Here is an 11,464-nt window from a genome sequence, read left to right as displayed (position 1 = left end):
GGGATGGATGGAGGGATGGATGGAAGGATGGAGGGATGGATGGATGTTTTCAATGTTGCATTAGATGAACAATTGACAGCATAGTATAAAAACATTGAACCGACTCTATCCTTCACAGCCTCATCTTCATTCAGTAAAATGTAAGTCATTTAGACAGTTCTCTACAGAAGAGCGCCGTCTACTGGAGAAACCCAAACATCATCTGAGGCTGAGAAGAAGCAGCTCGGTAATTTCTTTTTTGTTAGGGTAGGGTTTTTTGTTTATGGTCTCACTGTAAGACCTAAACTACACACTAAACTTGGTTAAGGTATTTTAACTGACAAAATGATTTGGCAAAAAAAGGCAAACTACAACTACAGGTTTTATTTTACTATGCAAAAAACAAACAAACAAACAAAAAAAAACATTAAAAATACATAAAAACTTAAAAACTGCTATACAGTATACAAACATGCCAAATATTTAAAATAAAAGGATTACAATGTAAAAGATTATTATTGTGGACATAAAGATATGGTGAATCCGGCTTGTCCCGTAGATGTTCTGCTTGAGGGCTTTAACCTCGCGCACGAGCAGATCCGTTTGAGCTCTGGAGACGTATTCGGTCTTTCTACTATCAAATTCCGTCATGTAAATAGCGAATCCGCCATGGCGCGAGCGCAACTGGCATTTAAAGGGAATGGGAGATGAGACTCTGATTGGTTTAACGCACGTAAATCCCAAAACACACCCATTACTCATTACGAGAATAGGGACAACCCTTTTAGACCATGCGCCGGGAGCACCGACCATTTTTCCCGTCGTTAAACTAGCAAAAGTGGATTCAGACACGCCCTAAGTGAACTTGCGCCATGCGCTTTAGACCATGCGCTTAGATCGTTAAAATAGGGCCCTAAGAGTCCGAAATACAATACTTCCCTACTATATAGTAGGCCAAAAACAGGCCAATAGAGTAGTATGTCCGAGTATGTGAAAAACAGTAGGTGAAAAGTGACCTACTATTTCCGCTGAGATTCTGAAGTGTGTATATGATGGACACTTTACTATCCCATGAGGCCACGGGAGAGGATTTATGGAAACTGATGCTGGTAGGATGTAGTGCATCTGGATTTCAATTATACTACTTTATTCATATAGAACATACTTTTTTAACAGTCGCAAAGTAAACTTAAATTCATATACTCAGACAGTCATTGATTTCGGACGCAGCGTCTGTCTTTGCTTTTAGCTTCTTTATAAATACCAGCTCCTACTCTTAAACAAGTCCTACTTTTTAACTAAGCATTTTTTGCAAGTACACATTTTCTCATAGACTGACAAAAATGGTGATTTCATCTAAATTAATATGATTTAATATTGCTGAATCAACCCAAATACATTAATTTATACCAACAAAATTAAAAAACAGCTCTAAGTCAAAGCTTTTGGTTACACTTTATTTTAAAGGTGTCATTGTTACAGTGTAATTATATATATTTAAGTAACGAGTAATATTAATCAACTACATGTACTTACTATAGGGTTAGGGTAGGATTAGTTTGAGGGTTAGTTGCATGTAATTATGCATAATTTACTGTTATTACTATGGTAAGTACATGTAACATATGTAACAAGGACACTGTAAAATAAAGTGTTACCAAAATTTTTTTAAGCATTTAAGTCAAAGCTTAAGCCTATTTTTAAGAGCATTTTTCTAGACGTTTTATACACACAGCCCTGGGCTTTCAGTCAGGTCATAGCTGGATTGGCTTGGTTTTAGAGGGGGTTTCACCACTTCTTAAGATGGTAAGGCTGGGAAACCTAAACCACATCCAGCTGAAACCAGCTTGACCAGCTTAAACCAGCAACATCCAGCTTAAACCAGCCCACCAACTTTCTTGAATGGCAGAAACTGAGTGTGGTTTAGAGTTCAGTCAGTGTCTCAGGGGTTACAGTAGATAATCCTCATGTTGTGTACTTACTATATTATAAATACTGTATTTTAAATATCAACCTGATTTGAGAGTGTTTATGTGAAGGAACTAAGCGTATCAGACGTGAGGTGATGCTGTCATCTGGTGGTTACACACAGTACTGTCATTCTGACCGACTGAGATTGAGTATTAGTCAGATTGTGAGCAAAAGTTACATAAATATGTTAAAACAGGGGTCCCCAACCCCCGGGCCCTACCGGGCTGCACAGAAAGAATAAATAACTTACCTTATTTTCCGGACTATACAAGTCGCTCCGGAGTATAAGTCACATCAGTCAAAAAATGCACCATGAAGAAGAAAAAACATATATAGCCTAAGTCACACTGGACTATAAGTCGCATTTATTTAGAAATTTATTTCACAAACAAAAAACAAAACAATGTTACAGACGGGACAGTTCTCCGGTACGGACGTGAGCGCTCTGAAAGCGGCACTAAAAGACTGCTTTAAAACTTTCACAGAGACCTCAAACAGAAAGCACAAAGCCTGTCTTTAAATTTAATTTCGTTCTGTATTAATTGTATCTTAATTTTAATCAATGTTTCATCAACCATTTGCCTGGATTTAATAAATAAGTAGTAAATATATTAGAAAATAGATAATCACGACACGGAGGCGCCGGCGCGTGAACTGGAGCTCGTCTCATAAATTAACCGAAACTCAGTGATAAGGTAGCCTACTTTCCTCACAGACCCGAGACATATATAGAAAGCTTGAAATGTCTACTTTTAAACAGAACAATTCAAAATGAAAGAAAACAGACTGTTCTCTGCTTATCTAATCTGTATAAAATATGCATTTCTCTCTGGTGCGTTCACTACTGCGAAGATCGCGAGTCAGCATCATCAACTTCATCTTTCCAGCCGACACTAACACAGAAAGCACTTGTTTATTAGTAAACAATTAAAATGTCTCCTGCTATATTTTACATATTCATAATCATTAATTTTGCTGGTTCGTTGTGACAGCTTTTAGGTGCTTTATTGGCAGCGCCACCCTTACATGTTACATGAACGCATCAGCACCGAAAACATGGAGATTTTTTTTCTTTTGGGGAAAAAAAAGACATTTCTTTTGGGGGGCATTTTGTTTGTGTTCAGACTTTCTCAGTTGTCTTTAGGCGCGATGTTACGAGGACGCTGCTAATAAAGTTGCAAGTAGGCCTACACATTGGATTCACGTTTAATATTATATTTAAAAAATACCCAAGTTTTTATGCCGGTCGTATCATTTTATTTTGTTGTATTTATCCGCCACACCTTAAAGGCCGGTCCGTGAAAATAGTGTTTGATATTAAACCGGTCCGTGGCACAAAAAAGGTTGGGGGCCGCTGTGTTAAAACACTACGTTTATGGACTCTTAATTAAACCTAAATATTTATGCACTTCATTACAAAACCATCCAGAGGGATAATAAATGGCCTGTTTTGAAAATACACAAAACTGTTAAAACGGATGAATAAACTACACTTTTACACACGGTTACTCCTGGAAACTGTACAAACCAAAGTAAAACAACCCTAAAATAATCATAGTTATTCAGAGTCTCACATCAGAGTCTGAACATAAAAGGTCCATGTGTATGTGGATAAATCTGTCGTGTTAATGCTTCTTCTGGGGTTACTTGAATTGAAATATTGACGATCTAAAGGTGGATCTGAACTGGTGTTCTGTTCTTCAAAGCTGATGATTAAACTTTATTTAACATAAACCCAACTAGAGGTTGTGCTGGTTTTTTCTTCCTTTCTATTCCAGTGATGTTTGAATGAAGTCCAGAACAGGCTGAGAGTTCACACACTTACTGACGGCATGAGTTATATTTGATATGCATGAGATACCTCTCTAATAGTGACTGTACATTCATGTTTATGGTCACAATTATTTATTTGTGTTTGTGTATAAAAGACGCACAAAATTAGTTACTCTATTAAAAAGGAAAAAGTTCTCCTGAAAATTCTGTTTTGGTCACATCACGACATTCGAAACAGAACTTCTGTTATATTTCCATCAGGATTTTTGAAGAATATTTACAGGGCTTTTAAATAAGAGTTAAAGCAAACTCTCGATGTGAACTGGCATGATGTGTTTGATTCCTCACATGACTTCAGAAGTAAACTATTAATGTGCTTTTATGAAAGTTTGAAAGCCACAGTCAGTATAAAGAGTTATTGTGAAGATTTCTTCAAACTTTCTTAGTTACACTTTACTTAAAGCCTTTATGTATATAATGTATTATGTATAATATAATATAAAGGTATTCATAATGTACATTATAATGCATTATATCTATGCATAATTGTAAATATAATATTTGCATATTTCTTGTTACATCTGAATCTGTCATGTGTTTTTTAATGCATTATAGTTTTTAAAGGTGTAACAATGAATAGATTAGTATTGTAAATGTGATTACAATTAGACCATACAATGCATTATAAGGTGCATTATCAATGCATAAAAACACTTTTATAATGCATTATATAAAAAGGCTTTAAGTAAAGTGCGAATTTCTCCAGTATATGTGTTCGGAAGTATGTAAGACTGATTAATGACTGAATTTTTGTCATCTATGAGAATGCATTGGCATGCAAAGATCAAAGGTCATTTTAAAGGTGTGTTTCCCACAGGTGTGTTGTGTTTGGTTCCTCACACAGTGTCATCATAAGACTTCAGAAGACTTAGGGTGCTTTCACATCTGTAGTTCGGTTCATTTGGTCCGGACCAAGGGTGACAAATGATACTTTGTAGCATTTTTAAGGCGTTTTGGTTCCTTTTCACACCACACTGAACACTCTGGTCCGGATCAGTTTATGAGTTGATAAAATGCAGTCACGTGACAACATCCACATCACTCGGAACTGCACTTCGTTTGGTCAGAATTAACGTGCGGGAAAATTCCAACAGAACTCCCGGAAGTAAACAAAAAATCCGTGGAAAATCCGGCAGACAACACGCCGCTGTTTACTATGGAGAGACGACTGCGTGGGCTGATTGTATCCTTGGTCATATTTTATTATAGTTTGTCTACACCACTTTAGACAAACAATAATATTTGAGAATGAACCGAGGATGCGGCTCGAAAATAATGTTAATAATAATTTCTATCAGGCTCCGCACCTCCTCACAACTCTAAGTTTGTCTGCGAGCTGAGCTGCAAACTGTAAACAAACATTTCTCCTCATAACGTTAATGCACAGCGCAGCTGACTACGGCAACTGGCTTAGTCCAAAAATGCGCAGTTATTTGGCAGTTGGTTCTGTTCGAGGTCGGATCACGTTCTCACCACAAACGAACCGCTCCAGAGTTCGTTTCAAAGCGTACCGAGACCACCTCTTCCAGGAGGTCTCGGTACGCTTGTTTGGTCCGCGTTTGGTGCGCACCCGAGTGCGATTGCCGCATTCACACCTGCCCAAACGAACCGCACCAACGGGGAAAACGAACTCTAGTGCGATTCAAACGAACTAAATGAGGCAGGTGTGAAAGCACCCTTACAGTTAGGGCTGTAGTAGCCTACTCGAGTCCGGTCTTGGACTCGAGTCCGGACTCGAGACCGCTTTTCTATGGTCTCGGACTTGTCTCGGACTCGCTGGTATTCGGACTCGGACTTGTCTCGGTCTCGGCCACTGGTCTTGCCAAATATGGCTTTTGGTCTCGACCGAGTCCAGGTTTCTTTATTATGTTCCCAGTAATCACACATACGTCGCCGCGATATTAAAACAATATATTATTGGAGGGAAAGTGAAACACTGGCCACCTAATAAGTATTTCGGCTCTTTTTCGTGAGCCGGCTCGTTTCACTCAGCTCACTGAAAGAGCCCAAGTACTCCTCGCTGCGGACTGTAGCGCGGTGACGTCACGTATCGACGTCACGTATGTACGTCACGTATGTACGTCACGTATGTACGTCACACGTATGTGTTGCCATATCGCGGTGACAGTGCATGCGCGTTACGCGGTGACGTCACGCGTCTTTAAAACGTATGCGCAAATTTGACATAATATGCGCGTATATCCCGTTAAAGGGATAGTTCGCCCAAAAATGATATTTAAGCCATGATTTACTCACCCTCAAGCCGTTCGAGATGCATATGTCAATCTTTTTTCAGACGAACACATTTTCAGTTATTTTAGAAAATGTCTTAGATCTTTCAGTGGTTATAATGTGAAGCAATGGGGTCCAGCTGATTCAAGTCGCAAAATGTGCATGCATCCTTCACAAAAATAATCCATCCGGCTCCAGGGGGATAAACGAAGGCCTTCTGAGGGTAATCCGTGCAGTTTTGTCGTAAAAATATACATATTTAAAACTTTATAAACGAAAATAACTGGCTTCCGGTGGCGGTCGGCGCGCGTTCACGGAGATGAATGACGTCGTGACGTAGAGCGAACGTAGAGTTTTGTTTTGCTCTGCTCTCTGGCTCCGCTGTCACGCTCGTTCTACGTCACGACGCTTCCTGCGGTACGTCCTACGTCATTTGCCAGCAACCATCTCCATGAACGCGCGCCGACCGCCACCGGAAGCCAGTTATTTTCGTTTATAAAGTTTTAAATATGTATATTTTTACGACAAAACTGCACGGATTACCCTCAGAAGGCCTTCGTTTATCCCCCTGGAGCCAGATGGATTATTTTTGTGAAGGATGCATGCACATTTTGCGACTTGAATCAGCTGGACCCCATTGCTTCACATTATAACCACTGAAAGGTCTAAGACTTTTTCTAAAATAACTGAAAATGTGTTCGTCTGAAAAAAGATTGACATATGCATCTCGAACGGCTTGAGGGTGAGTAAATCATGGCTTAAATATCATTTTTGGGTGAACTATCCCTTTAATACTTTCTTAAAGAATAGATGTTAATGCAAACTGTTCTTTTTGTGGACAGCACCCAGAGACTATAGTCCATTTGTTTTGCTTTGCCATTATTCTAAATTGTTGTGGAAAGACTTTTCCCGTTTTGTTATTGATAATATTGATAAGGATTTTTCTCTACTTTAGGAAAATGTTTTGTTTGGAAAAATGAGCAATTACACAAAAACAAAATATTCTTAATCTTCTTTTTTTGTTAACAAAATTTTATATACATAAATGTACATTTTCAGGTCAGAAACCACTTTTCTATGTTTTGATTACTGAAGTACAACATTACTTTGGGACAATCTCTGACTCGTGTAACAAGAAGGCTTTAAAAACAATTGAAATATGTAAATCTTTTAATCTTTTCCTTTGATATGTATTTTTTTTTCTGATTAGTTATTCTTTTTGTTTATTTGTTTTACATTGTGACTGTTTATATAATGTTTTCAATATAAAAACAACAACAACAAAAAAAAACAGTTGACATAATATTTTTTTAAAAATGTTAATGTATTAAAAAAACTCTAAAGTAATAATGAAAGCAGCAAAAAGGAGTACATGGTTTTAACTATGCCTGATCTAAGGTAAACTTATAAGGAATTTCAGAGTATTGTGTAATATCAGTATTTTTCACATTCTGTTGCACTTCACTGTGTAAATTACAAAATTACTGTAAACATTAATGGCACCTTATATATTTCTTATTTTAATCATTCCTCTGTAATAGTTAATAATTGTTTATTTTTGTGCATTATATAGACTATATTATAAAACATTTCCTCCAATAAAGTAGTTTGAATTAAGTTAAACCAACTACATACAGTACATTGTTAATCTCTGTATCCCATTTTATGCATGCCAACTCAAAAAACCAAACTAATAACACTGATCAATTTTATTTCAAAACAAAGATGATAATTGTATAAAAGAAATATGTACACATCAACAGACAGACACACACTTCAAATCTACTCAGCTTGAAATTCCCCTCCATCATTGAAAAAACAATCAACTGAGCAACAGCCCTCAACCTCCTTATCGGAATAAAATCCACACAGGACTCCTTCTGCCATCACCTACATACCCAGGTGGGCAGTTCTTGTATACTTCAGTGCAGTGCAAAATGCACTCCAGTTCACAACACCTAATTTGTATAAAATACAGAACAAACAATATTGAATCATTTTGAAGAAAGGCATTAACATAGTACAGAGTCATACAAGGAATTTCTTTTTTAATTATTTTATACATATTGTAGGAAGATGTTAGACAAAATATGTTTGAGTGTTATTGGCTTTGTCTGTAAAGTACCTAAGAGACTTACTTTGTTTATGAACAACATAAACTAGTTTAAAATAAAAAATTTGTCAAGAAAGGCAAACTTTAGGTTGGCTTGAGAAAGCCTAGTCTGAAAGTTTGAAATAGTTTTAAAAGCTTGAAGTTTGAAGTTCAAAGTAGTTTTCAAGCTGAAAGTTTTGAAGGCAATACAGTCTACCAGGCACAGACATATAGACAGATAGACATGTCAGACAGTCAGATAGGCCTCTTCTCTGATTTTGGGCTTGCTGTCAACATCCCTGAAAATCTTGCATGTCAGTGAAAGCAAAATACAATGTTTAACTCCATTACTTTTTAATTCTTTTACCACAAATGTATTTAACATAACTTACAGTACATACAATACATTCAGGAATGTAACTTTTACAGTACGATCTGACACTGAGGAACAACATTTCTTTTGCAATGCATGCAACAATCAACTACATTACTTCATTCATTTAAGTCTTTCTGCTCTATTTGAAGACATCTTTCAAGCCTTAATTTGTTTAAAGGCGAATTAAGACTTTTACATATTTTAAGATTTGCTGAAACACTGTCATTTTGAATGCTAACATATAGGCCTATCATAAAACATTTTTAAATATAAAACATTTATGATGCGCTCTATGGCATCTCTTACAATTAAAAGCCATTAACACAAAAGCACAATTGTTAAAACAGCATTTATTTTTATTTTTTGAATAGCTTTAAACAACATTTTACATACATTTTAGAGCCAGGGTAGCAAAGAAAACACAAATATAAAATATATATATCTATATAAAATGCATGTATATACCAAAGCCTCCTTAATCACACTGTTATCATACTTTAAATATCCAAAAATTACATTTTCAAAATGCAAAACAAAATTACAGAATACATTTTCATTAATAAACATAAACACCTCATACCATTTTTTCACATGACTACAATGCCAGAAAATGTGGGTTCTGTTTCCAAGTGCAAAGAGCAAAAAGTACAACTTACTTCAATGTCTAAAAACATAATTGCTTATTGGCTATGTTATTGACTTACTGCCATCGAATCCATTGCCGGAAGTGATTGAAAAAAACTGCGCGTGCGCACGTGTGTATTATAAACAGACTTTGTGCATGCGTGGTAACACATACGTGACGTACATACGTGACGTGAATACTACAGTCTGCAGCGAGGGGTGTCTCAAAGAGCCGGCTCTTTTGACTCACAAACAGCTCTTTAAAAAATAAATGTTTAAATAAACTCGCTGAAAGTCCACCGCTAGTGCAACGTGAATATTCACATTTTTAATTGTCCATAACAACCCGAAAACTAGCCTGCTTGCCTTGCACATCTAATTAATGGGCAAAGTTTTCCGACTTTTTTTCTTACCTTTCTTTCTTTGCCTATTCCATGAGTGGTATAGGCTCCAATGACTGGCTGTTTTAAAATATAGCTAATATCGAAACAAAATAACCCAGCTCATAACTTGCAGGTTTGCTTAGTGGCAAACTTTTTTCATTTGATTGCTTCAGCCGCCACCCGCCCGAATTTAATTAAAATATTAAAGCTGCAAGCAGCATTTATCGGGGTTCAAGCAGTTAAGGCCTTTAAGCACACAAGCATCAAAAGACATTACATTTTATTTAGCAAGCATTTAACAACTGCCATCATAGATGAAAAAGTCAATTTACAGCCAATACATGCAGTTTGCCATAGGAAATATATGGTTTTAAAGCGTTTTTACAGTTATAGCACCTTTTTGCCTGAGTCTTCTTACAGTCTTGCCTGATCTCCACCACTTTTATTAGTAGTACTCAAAGTGTGCCTATATATATATATATATATATATATATATATATATATATGTGTGTGTCAAATTTGTTGTAAATATGTAATTTTGATAAGGAGTTTAGACAATTATATTCAGTGGCGTAACGAGCCAACACCGGGCCCTTAAGTATGATTATCAAGGCGGGCCCCTTGATGACGCAATTGATGACATTGATGACGCAATGTCCGCGAGTAGGCTACCATGAATAGGGCAGGATATGATCATACACAGCATATAAGAGATGAGATGACTAACAAAATCAGGAGGAGCCTACGCTCACCAAAAAAAACCAATAAAAAAACACTGGTGACAGCGCACCATAACACATTGTTAGGCCTAGGTCCAAATACATAAAAAAGATGCTCTCTTACATTATAGCGAGATTTTCCGGGCTTTCCTATGTGCAACTGCAAAGTTGTCGATTAGATCAAGATTGTGCGCACGGGCATTCTCAATTGACCCTTCGCAGGGAGTTTGATTGACAGGCGATCTGACTAATCATAATCGGCCATTTTGTCCCACAAAGCAGTCAGGAGAGTTAGTAGATTAACTTTGGAGGATTTAAATTTGAAAAACAAATTTGTACTGACGTCTTAGCACTTTAAAACAACATTCCTTTTATGTTCATTCATGTTTATTTTAATGCTATAAATTAACTAGAAGGAAGAGATGATCGGTTCACGAGCAGCTTTAACTGAGCCTCGAGTCTACAGCGATCTGTCAGACACATTAAACAGTCACAAAACGGTATTTATTGTTTAAATGTCTCTAAAAAATGACTACATTTGAAAGGTGAGACTTTTGGCGCATTTCCATTACCAGTACCAACTCAACTCGACTCGACTCGACTCGGCTCGGCTCTGGTACTGTGTAGTGGAAAAGCGCCATTTGTTTCATATCAAAAGTACTTGTCTGTCAGCGCGCAGTCTCCTCTCTGATCCGCAATGTATTTTTCACTGCGTGAGAACTTGGTGTGGTGTGAGAGTGGCGTCGCTTGTCAGACATAGCAACAGTAACTAAAGTGGGCGGGTCTTTGTGAATGGTCATTGACAGTATGGACGGGGATTCGCCAATCCCAATTCAAAACAAATTTCATGACAATCCATCATTGTTTGTTTCAAACATGTGAGAGCATCAAAATGATCCATGGGTGAAATTGATTGGATTTAATTAATTTTTTTGTCAATTCCTATCATAATTTTAACATTTTGGCGTTATTTTTTAGCTATTTACCTATGTTTTCAAATTTCCTTTGTTTTTTTGTTGTTGTCTCGATCGGACTAACGGCTTTGAAGATAAACACAATTTTTTAAAGCTCTAAATGACACTTACAAAAACCATAAGGAGAAACCTGGCATGTTTGGTATTGTTGGACTCGGCAAGGATTCAGGAGTCTTAGGAGGTCACTCCTGTGAAAAAACACTGGCTTGAAACTTCTAAGGCTCCTTCAAGGCATTGTGCCTTGAATACGTCATACGTCACCAATGACGTATACTGAGTTT

This window comes from Abramis brama (assembly GCF_963993115.1).
Source record: "Abramis brama genome assembly, chromosome: 13".
Taxonomy (NCBI): Eukaryota; Metazoa; Chordata; class Actinopteri; order Cypriniformes; family Leuciscidae; genus Abramis; species Abramis brama.
This window is presented reverse-complemented; position numbering follows the sequence as displayed.